The 19,179-nt window shown below is 52.9% G+C and overlaps 1 protein-coding gene and 1 long non-coding RNA gene across 2 annotated transcripts in view; both read right to left on the bottom strand.

The window, feature by feature from the left end:
• Nucleotides 1-19,179, bottom strand: part of LOC135305560 (zinc finger protein 418-like) — a 409,899-nt gene that overhangs the window by 174,494 nt on the left and 216,226 nt on the right. The window lies entirely within an intron of this gene.
• LOC135305795 (uncharacterized) lies at nucleotides 11,011-15,487 on the bottom strand. The gene is made up of 2 exons (XR_010366779.1): nucleotides 15,445-15,487; nucleotides 11,011-15,288 (listed from the first exon to the last, which is right to left on the bottom strand). It is a non-coding gene; the product is annotated as an uncharacterized LOC135305795 (long non-coding RNA).

Here is a 19,179-nt window from a genome sequence, read left to right as displayed (position 1 = left end):
AACCTGCTGTCACACAATCCATTGGGATTTATAACTTTCATTTCCAACACTTTAAATCCAAATTCCAAACTGCAATATTTTTACACTCATACACAGTCATACACAATCCATCTTTCAATTTCTTATTGATTCAACCACAATTTAAAATAACTTAATATTGCAAACAAAACCCAGAATCTTTTAAAAAAGTGATGTTGATGTCAGTAAGATAGATCCATGCCAAAGTAACTGAGTTCTCTTTTTAAAAATACCAGTTACCTCTTAATCCAAAGTTAGAGAAGATTTTCACTACACGTTTGTTTTTTGGTTTTATATTTCATATTTTTTCTTTTTTCCTTTTTTTAATGGAAAAATCATCCTAAAAAGGAATGTACAGCAAAAAGAGAAACATTTCTGATAAACAATGAAAATGTAGGCTCCTCCTCTGTTTTCTTTTCTCTGGATACCCTGAAGAAAAAAATCTAGCAGATATGAGCAGAGGTGTGAAGTGTTTCCTTTGGACTAAGCTGGAGTTCAGCACTGCTGACATGCTGATCCAGTCAAGAGCTGCAGAATTCTTTTGCACATTTTGAACTCTGTGTTTGTAGGCACAGCACCTGCAGTGCCGATGCAGCAATGCACATGAATAACTCTGTTATTCCCTCTCAGAATTTGGGCTCTGCCCCAGCACGAGGTGCTGCAGCCCTTTGCTCCTGGTTCCCATGTGGAGCAGCTCCCTTCCTGCTGGCTGAGCTGCTCAGGCAGAGCCCGGCAGCTCCTGGCCCTGCAGGGCTGAGGCTTTTCCCCATTGCTGGGCACAGACTGATGGAGCAGCACTGCTGAACACAGGCACACAGAGGGACCAGGAGCAGCTGCCTTTGGCCACCTGAGGCTCCAAGGCCCAAACTCTGAGCAGCCAGGGCTGGAAGAGACTCGCAGGCTCCCTGGTGGCTGTGCTGCCCCACTTGTGCCTGGCTCAGCTTTGCTTGGGGCAGAGGGAGAACAAGGGGCAGCTCCCTCCCAGCCCAGCCCAGGGACCCCTCCAGCCCTGGGGCTTGGGGCACTGTCAGCACCTGCTGCTCCAGCCACCGCTCCTGCTGGCCCTGACAGCAACACCCAAACTGGGGCTGATCCCGAGGGAGCAGCAGCAGGGCCTGGATCTGATCCCTGACTCTGGGGCAGGCCTGGACAAATGACCCCACAGCAGCAGCAGCAGCAGCAGCACATGGAGCTGACTTTCAGCACAGCCCCTGCCACTTCCCTCCTTTGTGCAGCAGTGTCACAGCAGCCTGAGGCACCTGGGAGCCCCCAGTGCCAGCAGGGACTTGAGATGGCAGCCCTGGGCTCCTGGAGATTGTGCAAGGAACAGAGCTGGGGACTCCCTGTCCATGGGGAGCTTCCAGATGGAAAAGGCTGCTGTGCCCAGACAGCTCCAAGGCCACAGCAAGGAAGGTCTCGACCACTGGATCTGTGCCAGTCCCACAGTCCTGGGCAGCAGCCACTGAGCCCTGGGGGAACAGAGGGCACAGCAAGAGGGACAAAACCAGGCAAGGTCAGAGACTGGAGTGAGTCAAGACATGAGAGCAGGAACAGCTGCTCCATTGCACTCTTGGAGAAAGCTCCTGGCTGGTTCAAAGCACTGAAAGGCATGAAGGGCAAAGAGGAGGCCACAGCCAACAATGCTCCTGTTTCCACACCCTTTCCTCTCTGTGTCCCAGAAGGAATTGCATGGACTGTATTCATCTCTTCGAGTCGCCTCGTTCAGCATGAGCAGCTTAGCACCAGGAGCTGAAGGAGCTGCAGCCATAGGCCATAGGAGCTGAGCAAGAGGGAACTTTTGGAGCAAAGTAATGCTGCTCAAATAGACCTAGCTGAATGCAGTGGATATAATAATGGAATCACAGCATCCTTTCTGTTGGAAAAGACCTCTGAGGTCATCCAGTCCAGCTGTTCACCCAGCAGTGCCAAGCCCAGCACTAAACCCCGTCCCTGAAGTGCCAAGGCCTGGAAAACAGCCCTGAGTGAGGCCTGAACAGCAGGCCCTGAGCCAAAGGTGGCCTCTGGATGAACCTTCCAACCAAAGGTTATCTTTGTATTTGCTCATTAATAAAATATGCATGGTCATTAGCACTGTGATAGATGTAGCCACTCATTAGTGAAACATGTATTGACCTTTCTGTATTTAGAAGCCAGACAGGGCCATGAAATCTGACATCTGGCCTTGTTTGGGGCTGAAGGATCAAAGTCACCTCCCTTGGTTCCTCCTTGAGCCCTGGCCAAACTTTGGGAGGGACCCAAGAGGAGGATGAAACCAGATGTTCCCACACTAGAAGTGCTGTCAGTTTGTTCATTCAGCACTGTCAGAGCTGGGCCCTCTCACAGCGAGGTTGGAGCCTCACCTGTGGCTGGAGGCACCTGCAGGAATTCCCAGTGTCCAGGAGTGGCTCTGCAGCCCTTGGCTATAACAGCTTCCCCCAGCTGCTGTGTGGATCTGGGGGATGGTGAAGCCTGAGGGGAACTGGTGCTGGATCTTTCTTAATCACTGCAGGCAATCTTTGGTGCTGATGGTTGGGTGCATTGCTGAGCTGCTCCTTTTGTGATTCTTTGCAGTTTGCATTACAATAAATCACACAATTCCTGAACTTGGTGTCTGTGTCTTTGGTTCTGACCCTGCCCACCAGCAAAACAGACACTGCAGGCCCACAGAACCAAAGGTGCCTTGTGACACTGCAGGCCTCCTGTGACCAAGGGGACCAGAGTGACACTTTGCGCCTCATGGAACCATGGAGATCATTCTGACACTGCAGGGCCCACTGTTTTCCTCTCCCTTCCCCAGCCTAGCCCTGTCTGGCCCTGCAGCAGGTACTGCAGGCACTGGAGGTCAGGGACAGCCGCTCTGGGTCTGGAATGCTCAGCAGATGCTCAGCTCGGGCAGCTCCTGCAGCCCCAGGGCCAGCCCCGCTGCCCGGCCCAGCAGCAGAGTTGGCCCCGGGGCTCCTCAGGCAGCTCCTGCTGGCCCAGGGACAGGCCAGCCTCTTGCCAGGGCTCCTCTGCACACCCACGGGCTCCTGCTCTGCTCCTGGCCCATGCCAGCTGCCCCCAGAGCCTGTCCCAGGGGAACACGTCTGTGCTGGCCCCAGCAGCCATTGCTGCAGCCCCTGCCCTGCTGCCCAGGGCCCCGAGCTGGGGCTGCTGCTCTGCAGAGCACGGGGACTGTGCTGCCCGGGGCCCTGGGCTGCCTCTGCTGGGCTCTGCTGCTCAGCCTGGCAGACAGAGGCAGCTGATGGTGCTCCCTGCACTGACCCCCTCCCACACAGGCTCTGCGGGGCATGGAGGGGGCTCAGAGGAGCCTGCCTTGTGCCAGGGCTGCCAGAGGGGCTTGGGGCTGCCCTGGATCCTCCTGGGGGAGTTCCCTGAGGGTCAGAGCAGGCAGTGCCCAGACTCCTTTCCCTGGGCCTGCTGTGTCCCTGGGCTGCAGAGCTCTCCTGGCTCACAGCAGACATTCAGTCCTTGATCTCGGGGTGAGCCCAGCCTGGCCAGGCCTGTGCCCAGTGAGCTCCACTCCCTGCTGCTCCCTGGCACACACTGTCCCTGCAGGTCCCCTGTGTTCTCCAGGCAGCTCCCAAGGCCCTCCAGACAAACCTTCCCCTGCCATCAGCCCTGGCACAAGCTGCAGGGCCCCAGGAAGGTTCAGCTCAGACCATTCAGCATCTGATGGGCACTGGCCACCAACAAGCAAACCTGAACCAGACCTGAATCCCCTGAAGGCCCCAGTGAGACTCTGATCTCATCCCACTGAGCCCTGGGAGAACAAGGAACACAAAGAGCCTCTTGAGAGTCCTGAGAGTGACTCTGGAGGGGAGCAAAGCCTTCCTGCCCTGCGCTCAGGAGATGCCCTTTGCTGGTGGAGCTGCTGTGCTGGAGCCCAGCTGTGTCCCAGCAGTGCCCATGGCCTGTCCCTGCCTGAGGGCACAGCATGGACACGCAGCAGGACAGTGACCAAGCTGCCAGAGCACTCCAGCCTTGCACCCACAGCAGGGCTGGGGAGTGTGGAGCTGAGAGGAGCAGATGTGGGAAGAGGCAGGGCCATTGTCCCTGGCTGTGCTGCTGTGCTGGGAGCCCCTTCCCTCCACCTCTGCTCACAGGCACTGCCCCTGCAGTGCCAGAGAAGGGCTGAGGAAATGCCTTGGACACACAGGTCAGGACAGCCACTTGTTTTTATTCAAATGTAGAGAGAACAAACCTGAAATTCTTTCTGTTAAAAAAGAAAAGTAGACGTTAATGTAGAAATGCTTGGAGTAAGTGCTACAGGATTTCATAAAAAACCTTATAAGACTAGAAAAATAATAAGAGAAGGTCCCAATGAAGAAATGGCCAAATGGGGAAAAAAAAGCCTGTTGTAAAGAGTTACATTCTGGAGGTTCTGAGCAGAAAAAAAGGAGTTTACTGCTTCTGAAAAGACAGGGTCATCTTTTTCCTCAGGGCATCCTTGAGCTCCTGGTTCCTCAGGCTGTAGATGAGGGGGTTCAGGGCTGGAGGCACCACTGAGTACAGAACTGACACCACCAGATCCAGGGATGGATAAAAAATGGAGGGGGACTTCAGGTAGGCAAACATCATAGTGCTGAGGAACAGAGAGATCACAGCCAGGTGTGGGAGGCAGGTGGAAAAGGCTTTGTGCCGTCCCTGCTCAGAGGGGATCCTCAGCACAGCCCTGAAGATCTGCACATAGGAGAAAACAATGAACAAAAAACACCAAAGTCCTAAACAAAGACTACCCACAATGAGCCCAAATTCCCTGAGGTAGGATTTGGAGCAGGAGAGCTTGAGGATCTGTGGGATTTCACAGAAGAACTGGCCCAGGACATTGCCATGGCAAAGGGGCAGGGAAAATGTATTGGCTGTGTGCATGAGAGCATTGAGAAAGGCACTGGCCCAGGCAGCTGCTGCCATGTGGGCACAAGCTCTGCTGCCCAGGAGGGTCTCATAGTGCAGGGGTTTGCAGATGGACACGTAGCAGTCGTAGCACATGATGGTCAGGAGGAAATACTCTGCTGAGATGAAGAACACAAAAAAAAAACCTGTGCAGCACATCCTGTGTAGGAGATGGTCGTGGTGTCCCAGAGGGAATTGTGCATGGCTTTGGGGACAGTGGTGCAGATGGAGCCCAGGTCGCTGAGGGCCAGGTTGAGTAGGAAGAAGAACATGGGCGTGTGCAGGTGGTGGCCACAGGCTACGGCGCTGATGATGAGGCCGTTGCCCAGGAGGGCAGCCAGGGAGATGCCCAGCAAGAGGCAGAAGTGCAGGAGCTGCAGCTGCCGTGTTTCTGCCAATGCCAGCAGGAGGAAGTGGCTGATGGAGCTGCTGTTGGACATTTGCTGGGGCTGCACATGGGGACCTGTTCATGGAGAAAGGACAGTGACAAGTCAGGAGAGGCTGCTTTGAGCCAATCCTGGGCCATCCCCTTTAGCCTGTCCTGCTGGGACTCACACACCCTTGTTCCTGCTCTGGGAACAGCTTCACCCAGGTCCCTGCCTGAGCTCCAGCTGTGCTGGCTGAGTGTGCCAGGAGCAGCCAGGGCTGTGCGTGGGGCATCTTGAGGAGCCATCCCTGCCCTGCTGCCCTGGGTTTGTGGCCATGTGTCAGAGACACAAGGTTGTATATTCAGGATTTTTCAGGGGAATCACTCCTAACAAGAAAAGCTTGGTACCATCTGCACTCACAATTCTAAAGAATGGCAGGAGTTGGTTTTAGGAATTGTTTTAAAACATCATTCCTGGCTTGCTGAGGTCAGAAATCCCCAGCATTTCTGTTACACTCAGAGTTTGCCACTGTGAGATGGGAGAGGCAAAGGATTCCCTGTGGCTCAGGGAAGGTGAGGAGCTGGATGGGCTTGTTCCCAGCTACCCTGGCTTTGCACCTTTGGCTGCAATCAGAGCACAATCACACTCTTGGGTCACCCTGGCATAAATCACACCCTGCCAAGATCAAGGGGATCTCTGAATGTCTCACCCTCTCTCAAGGTCTCTGGGCAAGGTCTCAGCACCCCCTTTTGCCAAGGACATTCACGGCTCCCTTGGCAAACCCAGCAGCATTTCCTCAGCTGTGGCAGCTCTGCCCTTCCCCGTGGGACATTCAGGGAACTGCCAGGGCCTCTGGCACAGATTTGCACCCAGGAGGGCAGCTCAGAGCTTGGAAGGGCACAGCAAGGAGATCCCCAGCTGTGCCCATGATGGGATCTCAGGGAGGGGGCTCAGCTCATTCCCCTTTCCCATGGACTGCTTTGCCCACAGCCCCACAGGTCCCAGGGGAGCTTGGACACCCCATTCCCATGGACAGCCCTGCCTGGCAGGAATGCCAAGAGCAGTGCCTGACTCAGCTGCTGCAAATGCCAGAGCCTCCCTTAGAGCAGCAGATAACAGTGACAATATCAGGGCAGGGCAGAAACAAGAGAAGATGTTGTGGTGCTGTGCCTGAGAGGGCAGGGCAGAGACAGCCGGGCACTAAGGACAGTGTTCCTGTGCCCAGCTGTGCCCGCACCTCCCACACACCAACAGTGCCCTCCTGCCCCAGCACTGCTCTCTTCAGCCCCCTCTCCTTGCCTGAGCATCTCCCTGGGCCTGGACATTCCCTCCTGAGAGGAGCCTTGTCCCTGCCAGCGCTCACAGAGCCCATCCCACCATGTGTGCCCTGGCCCCAGCCCTACAGAAACCTGCCTGTGTGCAGGGCCCTGGCTGGGGCTGGGCCCTTCAGAGGGGATGCTGCTGCTGTCCAGGGCTGAGGAGTGGCTGAGGGCCCTTTGGGAGGCTCACATTAGAGAGACTGACCAGCCAAAGTTACAGTTCTGGAGTCCCTGTAAATGATCAAACATTCTTTTGATGATCCTGTGTGTCCCTTTTGGCTCACAATGTTCTGTGATTCTGGGATTACAGTTCCTGTTCTGCCTCTCATCCCCCTGTTCTCCGTAATCAAAAGAGAAAAAAACCCTTGCATCAGTGTTAGAACAGTAAAATAATAATCAGATATTTATTGGAAGTTTCCAGGTGTCCCAGTGGGGATGGGGCACACCCAGACCCTGATTTCAACAATTTATTAAGATTGATTAATTAGGTTATTTAACCGGAACATCCAATAGCAGGTTTAGTTGCCCCAGTTACACACCCCTAGCTCAACCCATTGGAATAGGTCCAAGGGCTTCTTTGCCTTCACTTTTTGTTATGGCTGCTCACATTCTGGTCAAAAAACAAAATGTACTTCTTGTAGGTCCTCTTGCTGATAATAAAAGTATACACTATTTCAGGAATGTATTTAGACAGTCAGCTTATTGTTCTAAAATCTAAGACTAAGATTAGCAAATGTACTATAGAAACTTTCCTAAATTTAGGAAGGATTACAGTTATATAAATATATAATAGTACTTTAATCAAGTTAATTAAGAGTTTAGTAAAGTAAGAATTATAGATTTATAACTATATAATAGTAATTTAAAGAGCTACAAATATATGAAAAAAATGTATAAAATGAAAAATCTTTTTGTCACAATCCCAACTTTCCCATCCTTCTCCAAGCACGAAATTGAAAGCACTCACAGGAAAGCTACTGATCTTCCCAGCAATCCGAGGCTTACCTTCTTTGGGCAGTGTCCTCCGGAGCTGTGCCCAGGCTGGTATGGAGCTGGGAGCAGCCCTGCCCCACCCAGCCCCTCTCAGCAGCAGCACCTGCCCTGCTCAGGGTGGCTCCTTCCCCCCACAGCTTCTCCCCAGTGCTGGGAGCAGCTCCCCGGGCCGGCTGAGAGCTGTCCCTGGCAGGCAGCAGAGTCCCTGCCCCAGCACAGTGCCCTGGGCGGCAGGAGCCTGCTCTGCAGGACAGCCCTGGGCACCCCTGGCTGCACCCGCGGCTGCTCAGCCCTGCAGCAGAGCCTGGCAACAGGAGCTGCCTGGGGCTGTGCCTCGGCTGGGGCAGCAGGGAAAGCCAGCCCTGCCCTGGGGCCACATCCCTGCCCTGGAGCAGCTCTGAGAGTGCTCCTGAAAGCTCCTAAAAGCTGTGGGATGTGCCAGCTCCAGGAGATCCCTGCAGGAACTGCAGCTTCTTTTCCCATAGCCAGGGAATGACTGTTTCAAACCTGGGATGATTTCTGCTCTAGTGAGCCCTGAGTGAGCTCTGCTCTGGGTTCCCAGCCCAGGCTGAGTTTAACCCCTCTGTGCCTCTGGGCTGTGCCCGGGCTGGCTGCAGGCAGTGCCCCAGCCCTGCTGGGCTGTGCACAGGAGCTGCTCCTGGCCAGAGCTGTCTCTCTGCAGCGCTGCCCTTGCCAGGAGCTGCCTCTGTGCCAGGAGCCCAGCCCAGCTCAGCAGCACAGACACAGCACAAGGACTTTAATCACCCTCTGGGGCTTTGTGCTCAGGCCCTGAACATCAGTCCCTGAGAGGCAGCTGAAGAAACCTCTCCAGAACTGCAAGTCAGAATCCAACTCCAAACTTTCTTGGACTTTTAATGATTCCCACTGAGGGACACGACTGAGAAAGTGTCCCCAGGCCCCAGGCAGAGCAGAGAACTGGAGGCACTGATGACAGGTGGGGACAAAGAGAAGCCAAGTCTTGGTGGCCTGGGGCACAGCAGCAGGGTCTGTGCCACCAAGGGCTGGGAGGAGACACCTTGTCCTGAGGCCCTGGGGCCTCCTGGCACAGCCCCAGCCAGGCTGGGCACTGTCAGCCCCTTGTCCTGCCCTCAGCATCCCCCCCTAGCCCACATCCCAGTGGCCTCAAGGATCTGCTGGAAGGAGTCCCTGGGGAGCCTTGCTCACCAATGGCCCCGGGGGCTCCTGAATGCTCCCAGGGACTGCAGGTTTTTCAAAGGACTTTGGGTTTGGCTTTTGTCTTGGACTCTCTGAGAGGTTTGTGCAATCATGGCCTCCAATTATCTGCTGTAATTAGTCCCTGGAGAGGTTTTGTCAGTAACAACACTCAGTGGGGCTCATTAATACTTCAAGGTACTTCAGTTATTTTCAGGTATTTGGAGTTTCCCTTTTGATACAGACTCTGTGAGAGTTTTGTGCAATCATGGCCCCAATTATCTGGTTTAACAAGTCCCTTGAGAGCTTTGTACTGACACTCAGTGGGGCTCATTAATACTTTGAGATACTCCAGGTTTGTTAAGGTATTTAGGATTTTTCCTTTCCACACTGAGTCTCTGAGAAGTTTTTGTGCCATCCTGGCCTCCAATTCTCTCCTCCAAGGAGTCCATGAGGAGCCTGTGTTGGGGATGGACCTGAGTGGGACCCATTCATGGCCCTAAACATTTTGGGTGTTTCCTCTGACTTTGACTCCTGGAAAGGTTTGTGCAATCTCTTAACTGTTCCTGAGGTTCAAGGGCTCAGCTCCAAATGCATCACAGGGCTCATTAGGATCCAGGAAGTCCTGACAAACCATGGCTCTGCTTTGATTTCCCCCTGTTCTTCAGCCGTTCTTCAGGAAATTTTCTCTAGTAGTTTTGGTTTCACAATTTCAGATTTCTTGGCGAATGCATCAATTATTGTGGTGTGTTCAATGTTGGCTAATTACGAGTGCTCTCACATGAATATTGTTACTCGTTTCCTGATATGAGATGGGATTAGGAGAAAGAGCAAACAGTATCAAAACTTCAAAAGGGTGCAAAGCAAAATTTATTAACAGTAACTACAAGAAAGAGTAATAAGAATCAGAACAAAACTTTCAGAACACTTCTCTCCCTACAACCTTTACTTTCCCACTGCCAATGTAAAGAGACAAAACCTAAAATGTTCAGTTTATCACCTCTAGAATAGTCTTTCTTCAGTTCTCTTGGGGAGAGGAGTCTCTCTTTCATGCGATGGAGACTTCTCCATAAGAAAACAGTTCTCTCATGGCTCTCAATTTCCACAAATAGCAGCTGCTTGGAAAATCTGCAATCGTGAATTCCCTCCCATTTTTTCACAGCCTTTCCCACAGCTGTGTTTATGGGTCATGTCACCTGATGGGGTATTACTTTCAAGACAAGCTGTTTAAGACCAAAGGTTTTCTTCATCTATTTCTGAAATCATCTTTATCTCTGGGAACAGAGATTTTCTTCTTCTCTCCCTTAGGCACAGGGTCCTATCACTCTTCTTTCTCTCTTTTCAAATTTCTCATGGGATATCACAGCTACTTCAACATATGCTTACTTTAGCATGGAGGCCTTTGCTGAACAAATCATTTCCTCATCCTTTTCAATGCATTATAGTGAAAACGAGAGTCTGTTGTAGCAACTATATTCTTCTCCATAGCTTTACAAGAGGATTTCAGCTCCGAGATAAGGCATCTCCTCATCCCTCCCATCTGGGACTCAACTTCCCCTTCACTGACCTTGGTGTACTCATGTTGCTCCTCTATGTGCCTGCACTTTTTAAGAGTTCATATCTCACCCAGGGCCTGCAGATGGTTCCGTGACCCCGGCTGGACTCAGTCCTTGCGGCCGGAGCTGTTTTACGATGGAGGTTTCTGCAGCGGCTGCGCTGGGGCTGTGTCAGGATGGGCCGTGCTGGGGCAGGGCCAGGATCTCAGCAGCCAGGCCAGAACACAGCAGCAGCACAGCCGGGGCCCATGGCTTCTCCTCCCCCTGCCCAGGGCTTGCGGGTGAACCCCAAGGGTGGCAGAATCTTGGCCGAGCCGGCCCGGCCCGGGGCTGCTCCTGGGGCCCGGCGGATCCTGGCTGGGCCCGGGCTGGCGGCAGGGCAGGGCTCGGTAGCGCCCAGGTGTTGGCAACCGCAGCCATGGCCCGGCCCGGCCTCGGCCCCGCGGCCTCCCCTGCCCTGCCCGGCAGCCGATGGGGCCTGGGGGGCTCCCTGGGAAGGGGCCCGGCCCCACGGCAGGAGCCGCCCGGCCCGGCCCGGCTGAGACGGGGGCTGGGCCAGCCTTGTTACCTCTTTGCCGGCCAGAAGGGAAAGAGACCCTCCCAGGCTTTTTCATCTTCAACATGTGTCTTCACAGAGTCATGTACAGTTTCCTTAGTGGTTTAACAGATTGTCAATTCTCAAAGCTATTACTGATTTTTTTTTATTAGACACAGAGGAATCTGCTAGCAGCTTCTCTTAGAACATCACTTCCATGATGCAAAACCCCCACATCAGCACAGAGCACAGAGCTCCTTTCTCCATATGGAGTGGTCATGGGCCTGAGGCCTTTTTTGGGAGATCTCTGGGGGCTCCGCCCAAGGTGTTTTAAAATGAAAACATTCAGTTTGGAGTCTAAGAAAATCACCAGAGGACAGGACCTGCCTGGCCTGTCTGTCCTGGCTGCTTTTGTCTGGGAGCAATCCTTAGATATATGGAATTTGGGAGGCCAAATTCTAATTTTGGCCACGGCCCTTGGCATGAAAGCTCATTCTTTTCCATCGGAAGGAAGGAACAGCCGCAGTGTTTCAGGGGAAGATGAGAGGTGATCACCAGAGGCCAAGGCCAGCCAGAGCTGGCAGGTTTTGTTCTGGGAGATACCCTTGCCTACAGGAAATTTTTTAGGGAGAGTACCAATTTTGGCTATGGTCACCTGAAAAGATGGATGGTTCTTTTCCATAGCAATGAAATCATGGAGTCCCAGTGCTGCAGGAGCTGATGAGAGGCAGCCCTTGATATCCCAAGATCAGCTGGACCTGTCAGGTGGCCCCTGGGAGGCCAAGCCAACCAGACCTGTTCCATGTTCCCTTGGTTCCATGGGGCCCTGAGGTGTCATAATGCTCCCCTGGTTACAGAATCACCAAATCACAGAATCACAGGGTTGGAAGAGACCTTTAAGATCATTGAGTCCTACTCATTCCTTGATGCCTCAAATAAACCATGGCAGCGAGTGCCACATCCAATCTTTTTTTAAACACATCCTGGGATGGTGACTCCACCACCTCCCCGGGCAGACCATTCCTGTACTTTATCACTCTTTGCATGAAAAACTTTTTCCTACTATCTAGCCTATATTTTCCTTGGCATAGCTGTAGACCGTGTGCTCTGGTTCTGTCACTTGTTGCCTGGAGAAAGAGACCAACCCCCACATGACTACAACCACCTTTCAGGAAGTTGTTGAGATTGATAGGATACCTCTGAGTCTCCTTTTCTGCAGGCTAAACACCCCCAGCTCCCTCAGTTGTTCCTCACAGGGTTTGTGTTCCCAGCCCCTCACCAGCCTTGTTGCCCTCCTGTGGAAGTGCTCAAGCATCTCAATGTCCTTCCTAAACTGAGGAGCCCAGAACTGGACACAGCATTCAAGATGCAGCATCACCAGTGAATGAGTACAGGGGAAGAATGACCTCCCTGCTGCTGCTCGCCACACCATTCCTGATCCAGGCCAGGAGCCATTGGCCTTCTTGGCCACCAGGGCACACTACTGGCTCATGTTCAGCTGGCTGTCGAGCAGTACCCCCAGGTCCCTTTCTGCCTGGCTGCTGTCCAGCCACTCTGTCCCCAGCCTATAATATTGCAGGAGGTTATGTGACCAAAATACAGGACTTGGGACATGAAGTTATTAAACTTCATCTTATTGGACTCTGCCCAATCACCCAACCATTCCAGATCTGCCTGCAGAGCCCGCCTACCTTCCACCAGATGGACACATGCTCCCAGCCCAGTGTCATCTGCAGATTTACTAATGAAAGACTCAATCCCCTCATCCATGTCATCAATAAAAATATTGAACATCCCTGGCCCCAGCACAGAGCCCTGAGGGACAGCACTGGTGCCTGGCTGCCAGCTGGATGCAGCAGCGCTCACCAGCACTCTCTGGGCCGGCCATGCAGCCAGTTCTGAACCCAGCCCAGAGTGCTCCTGTCCCAGCCCTGGGCTGCAGCTTTTCCAGGAGTGTGCTGTGGGAGACAGTGCCAAAGGCCTTGCTGGAGTCCAAATAGACACATCCACAGCCTGTCCTGCATCCACCAGGAGGGTCAGCTGGTCATAAAAGGAGACCAGGTTGGTCAAACACAACCTACCCCTCCTGAACCCCTGCTGGCTGGGTCTGATACCCTGGCCATGCTGTAAGTGCTGGGTGATGACACTCAGTACAAACTGTTCCATCACCTCACCAGGTGCTGAGGTCAGGCTGACTGGCCTATAATTACCAGGATCCTCCTTCCCACTCTTCTTGTGAATGGGTGTCACATTGGGCAGCTTCCAGTCATCTGGAACCTCCCCAGTGAGCCAGGAGTGTTGGTAAATGATGGAGGGTGGCTTGCCAAGCTCATCTGCCAGCTCCCTCATCACCCAGGGGTGGATCCCATCTGGTTCCATGGATTATGAACATCCAAGCAGCTCAGCAGTTCTCTGACTTCCTTCTCTTGGATAATGGGGGGACCATTCTGTTCCCTGGCACCATCTACCAACACAGGAGGACAGTTGTCCTGGGGACAAGCCGTCTTCCACCAAAGACTGAGGCAAAGACTGTGTTAAGCACTTCTGCCCTCTCCTCATCTGCAGTTGCTAAGTTCTCTCCCTCATCCAGTATAGAACAGAGGTTGGTCTTACCCTTCCTTTTACCATTAATATACTTGTAAAAACATTTTTTATTATCCTTTACAGAAGTCGCCATTTTAAATTCATAATGAGCTTTGGCCTCCCTGATTTTTTTTCCTATATGCTCTAGAAGCCCTCTTATATATTTCCTGAGAGACCTGACCCTCCTTCCAAAGATGATTCATCCTCTTTTTATTCTTAAGGTCTTCCAAAACCTCCCTCCCCATCCCGGCTGGGCGATTGCCTCGTCGCCTCATCTTTCAGCACACAGGGACAGTCTGTTCTTGTGCCCTCAAGGTCTCTGTTTTGAAGCATATCCACCTTTTCTGAACCCCCTTGCATTTAAGGGCTGCTTCCCAAGGAACTCTTTGAATAAGCCTCCTAAATAGGCCAAAGTCTGCCCTCTGAAAGTCTAGTATAAAAGTCTTATTAATGTTCCTCCTGACGTCACCAAATATCAAGAATTTTATAATCTCGTGATCACCCTGCCCCAAGTGGCTTCCAACCACCACATCTCCCATCTCTATTTGCAAACAACAAGATCTAACACAGTACCTCCCCTGGTGGGCTCACTCACCAGATGTGACAAAAAGTTGTCCTCCACACACTCTAAAAATTTCCTGGACTGCCTTTTTTCTTCTGTATTAAGTTCCCAGCAAATGTCGGGCAAATTGAAGTCAGCTACAAGAACAAGGGCTGATGATCCAGACACATTCTCTAGCTGCTTACAGAATGAGTTGTCCCCCTCTTCTTCCAGGCTGGGTGGACGATAACAGGCTCCCAGTAGGATGTCAGCCTTGTTGGCCTTCCCCCTAATTCTCACCCACGGGCATTCAACTTCATCGTTACTTTCAACATCCATAGCATCAAAGCCCTCCCTAATATAAAGGGCCACTCCTCCACCTCTTGTCTTTTTTTTTATCTCTTCTGAACAGTTTCTAGCCATCCAGTGCAGCACTCCAGCCATGTGAGTCATCCCACCACATTTCCATTATGGCAATTACACCACAGCTCTGCTGCTGGGCCATGGCCTCCAGCTCTTCCTGTTTGTTACCCATGCTGCGTGCACTGGTATCCATGCACCTCAGCTGGGCTGCTGATTTCACCCCTAATTCAGGCTCACTCAGCCATTGGGCCTGCTTCCAGACAGCCCAGCTGCATCCCCTTCCCCCTTCAGACCTAGTTTAAAGCTCTCTCAACAAGTTCTGCCAGTTCATAGCTAAAAACCTGCTGCTTCTTAACAGAGAGATGGAGCCCATCTGGTTGCAGCAGGCCAGGTACAGTAAAAGTTGCCCCATAATCAAAATTCTGCATTCAAAATTCAACATCAACTCTTAAGCCACTTGTTAATAATTTGAGCTCTTCTATTCCTTTCACTGCTCTTCTTAGCCTCCAAAGGGACTGAGGAAAAGACTACTTGTGCCTCTGTCCTATTAATCATCTGACCCAATGCCCCAAAGTCCCTTTTAATTGTCCTGACACTCCTCTTTTCAATCTCATCACTGCCAGCCTGGAGTATCAGCAGTGGGCAATAATCAGAGAGCTGAATCAGCCCAGGCAGTCTCTCAGTGATATCCTGTACCCAGGCCCCAGGGAGGCAGCAGACCTCTCTGTGGGGTGGGTCCGGTTCATATATGGGCCCTCTGTTCCCCTCAGTAGGGAGTCACTCACCACGATTATACTTCTTTCCTTTTTGATGTTACAGGTGGTAATCCTTCTCAGACATGAATCATAATTTCGGAGGCTCACTGGGCAGATAATTTTCTTCTAAATCATGCGGTTGACTCTCTAGATCCAGGGGCTCATACCTGTTCTGAAGTGGCACCTGGCTGGGGAGTGGGGGCCAGAAGGAATTTTTATTATTCCCTCCTCGAGTAGATATCCACTCCCACTCCCCTTCATCTGCCAGGTGTCCTTCTATTGTCTGACAGTGAGAGGCATAAAAGAGAGTGGGAACCAAGGAGAGCATTGCTGTGCTGCCAGACCTCATGGAACCAAGGATCCACTGTGACACTGCAGGGCCTTGGGGGACCACGGCGCCATTGTGACACTGCGGGACCCAAGGATCCAAGGGACTTTGTGACACCAAGGGGTTCCATGGAACCAAAGGGACATTGTGACACTGCGGGAGGCCTCATGGAATCATGGAGACCATTGGCACACTGGGGCCTCAAGGAACTGTGGTGACACCAAGCTGGGTGTGAGTGTGGATCTGCTGGAGGGTAGGAGGGCTCTGCACAGGGCCCTGGACAGGCTGGATCCAGGGGCCAAATCCAACAAGGTGAGGTTTAACAAGTCCCAGTGCCGGCTCCTGCACTTTGGCCACAACAACCCCTGCAGCACTACAGGCTGGGGACAGAGTGGCTGGACAGCAGCCAGGCAGAAAGGGACCTGGGGGCACTGATGGACAGCAGGCTGGACATGAGGCAGCAGTGTGCCCAGGTGGGCAAGAAGGCCGATGGCTCCTGGCCTGGATCAGGAATACTGTGTCCAGTGGGAGCAGGGCAGTAATTCTTCTCCTCTGCTGGGCGCTGGTTGGGCAGCACCTCGAGTGCTGTGTCCAGTTCTGGGCCCCCCAATTTAGGAAGGACATGGAGCATGTCCAGAGAAGGGCAAGGAGGCTGATGAGGGGTCTGCAGCACAAGTCCTGTGAGAAGCAGGTGAGGGAACTCAGTTCGTTTATTATGGAGAAGAGGAGGCTCCGGGGAGACAAGGCAGTGTCAGGGCACAGGTTGGACTTGATGATGTCCAAGGTCTTTTCCAACCTTGCTGGTTCTGGGATTCTCTGAAACCATCCTTGGAGCAGTTGCAGGATGAGCCCTGGGCCTCCTCTTCAGAAGCTCCAGGAGCCCAGGTGCCTCAGCTTCTCCTCCCAGCCTCAAAGCCCATCAAGGACATGGATGATCCAGGTCACTGTGGCCTGGGTTGGGTTCCCCAGGTTCCCCTCTGCAGCTCCTCCTCATTGCCCAGAACAGGGAGCCCCACAGGCAGACACAGCAGCCCAGATGTGCCCCCCTGGCCTGGGGTGCCGCTGGCAAGGGAGCAGCACCAGGCACTGCAGGAGCGTGCAGACAATTCCTGCAGCACTTGGAGGATGATCCTGCTCCCCAAGGGACATTCCCATGGTGCCAAGTCAGGAACTACACTGGGGAGTGGGGCCAGAGAGGAAAGGGCAAATGGGGATGGGCAGTTTGCAGAGGAGGGAAGAGGGGTGGGCAAGAGGAAGAAATTTGTAAGAGGAAGAGTAAAGAAAGCAAAGTTGAAGCAACGGAAATGCTCAGGGCAGTTTGGGGATAAAGCCCTGGCTCTGAGCAACAGCGTCTGCAGTGGGACAGGAAACTCCCAGCTGATGGGAACAAACTTTCTGGCTGACTGCAGAGGCCAGGACAAAGCTGAGTGGTTTCCCTGGTGTCCCCCAGCCCTTGCTGGCCCCAGGGGCTGATGGCATTTGTGCTCCCTCAGGTTCATGTCCCCACAGCAGCAGCATGGGGGTGCTCCTGCCTGCTGTGTGCAATGCAAACAGGGGCTCCTGAGCCAGTGCTGCCGTGGCTGTGCCTGCAAGGATGCGGCACCTGTGTGAGCTGGGGGAGAGGCCAGGGCTGCAGAGGGGGGATGTTGTTGGCAGCTCCATGAGGATGCTCTGGGACGCTGCCCTGGGCTGTGCAGCGCACTGGGGATGGATCAGCCCCTGCTCTGCTGCTCCTTCCCGTCTCCCCCAGGGCCCTTGCAGAGCCCCAGCCATGCTGTTTGCCCCCAGCCTGCCCACGGCCAGCCTGGGGCTGCTCAGCCTGGGGCTTTTCTGTGCTGAGCATTGGCCTGGCCGTGTTCTTGAGAGAGCCTGGGCAAGGAGCCTGGAGCCCCCAGGGCCTGGCCTGAGGAGTCAGCGCTGCCCCAGCAGTGCCCATGGCCTGTCCCTGCTGCAGCTCCGGCACTGCCACCCCCAGGACTGTGCCCGGCCCCGAGAGCACTCAGGCCTTGCAGCAACACCAGGGCCACCAGGGCAGCGGGGCAGGGCCACGGCAGCAGCACTGCCAACACCAAGTGCTGCTGCTGCTGCTGCTGGGCACAGCTGCTGGGCCAGCACTGATCTGCCCCAGCTCTGCACACAGACATTGCTGCTGCAGCTCCAGAGAAGGCAACCAAAGGGCATCTCTGCAGAAAACTCTGCTGGGAGATCCTTTAGTTTCTTTAAAGCCACTGAGAAGGCGGCTCGTCTTTGACAGAGTCTATGTGAATGCCACGGGGGAGATGGAGAGAAACAAAATGAGAAATGGCACAGACAATGACATTTCTTGTGGTCAATTCCATGTCTGCACTGCGTGGCTCCTCCCTCTGGGCAGAGCACCTCACAGTGGGATGATGTAATTTTTATCAGTCATGCAGTGACACTCAATGGCCCATTAACAAAAGATATCTCCCCAAAGGGAGGACTGATTTGTTGAAGAGATAAAGTAAACTGCCCAATTAGCAGAAGATAACTGCCCTACCTCTGACAGATGGCAAATACAATACACACATTATCTCTCAATCCAGAACAACAGGAGTTCAAATTAATGGAATTTAACTTGACATTGCTCAAATCTAACAATAACAATGCTTAACCTTGCTTAGCCTTGTCAACCCTGAATTTGCATTAAATTAAACATCATAGAATCAAAAATTAATATCCTTAAAAGTTATACATACAACAAAATTTAACTTATTCTGATGCTATTCATGGAAAAAAAGTCACAGAAAAGTTGAACAATCTGCAATTGAAATAACAGTGTGAAGGATTTACTGGCGGGATACAAAGGATGTAATAAATATGTCGTGTTTTTATGTAAACTAGTTTTGAGAGAAGCCCATGGCAACCACAAATTTTATGCAAGCATAAATTTACTTAGACATTTTAAAGTGCAGTTTTACTGAAAGAAACAACAATGTGGAATTCAGCAAATTGCCCAGCAAACCAGCGGCTTCTTGAAATTGTATTTAGTGTCATTCCAGATGGTCAATTTACCAGCATTTCTGCTAAAGAACCTCCAGCAAGCGCCGTGGTGGGGGGGCCTGGCGGAGCCGCGCCGGGAGCAGCCGAGCCACGCACCCCAAACCGCCCGTGGTTCCCCCTCCTGCCCCAGAGCCTGTGAATGTGCCTCCGTGCCAGAGGGAAGGGGCAGGAGATCTCCCAGTGCATCCCCAGCAGGACAGCGTTGGCAGTGGGGTTGTCCTGCAGCCAGGGGCCATGCTGGGCTGGGAGATGGAGCAGGAGAGAGGGGGAAAGGGGCACTGACTTCCTCCTCACCTGCCTGAGTGTCTCTGGGCATCTTCCTCTTCCTTGCAGCATTCTCCTGCATTGGGCCAAGGTTTGGGAATGGGAAATCCTGGTTTGGGGAAAAACAAGGGATGAGCACCAGGAGTCTTAAGGTTCTTCCGCCCAAGTCCATCTCTAGAAGTCACCTGGTGTCCATAAAAACCTTCAAAAAGCAAAAGTGAATCAAAAAAGCCACCAGGAGTGTCCCATTTCCAGTCTCATCCCTCTGGGGTTCTGGTGGTCCCTCTCTCATGGCTGCCAAAGATCCCATAGCTCCTGGGGATCCCCCCTCTCCAGGGTCCTGCTTAGGGATGCTGGGGGGTTTTGGGTTCCCAGGGTCACCCTCTCCAGCCTCCACGCTACCAGCTACTTTGGGCTTCCCCTCTCCCCACTGCCCTCTCCTGTTTAGGGCAGATTTGGGAGAGAA

Source organism: Passer domesticus, chromosome 8 (genome assembly GCF_036417665.1).
Source record: "Passer domesticus isolate bPasDom1 chromosome 8, bPasDom1.hap1, whole genome shotgun sequence".
Classification (NCBI taxonomy): domain Eukaryota; kingdom Metazoa; phylum Chordata; class Aves; order Passeriformes; family Passeridae; genus Passer; species Passer domesticus.
The sequence above is the reverse complement of the archived record's forward strand: the minus strand, read 5'-3'. Positions and strand labels throughout refer to the sequence as shown.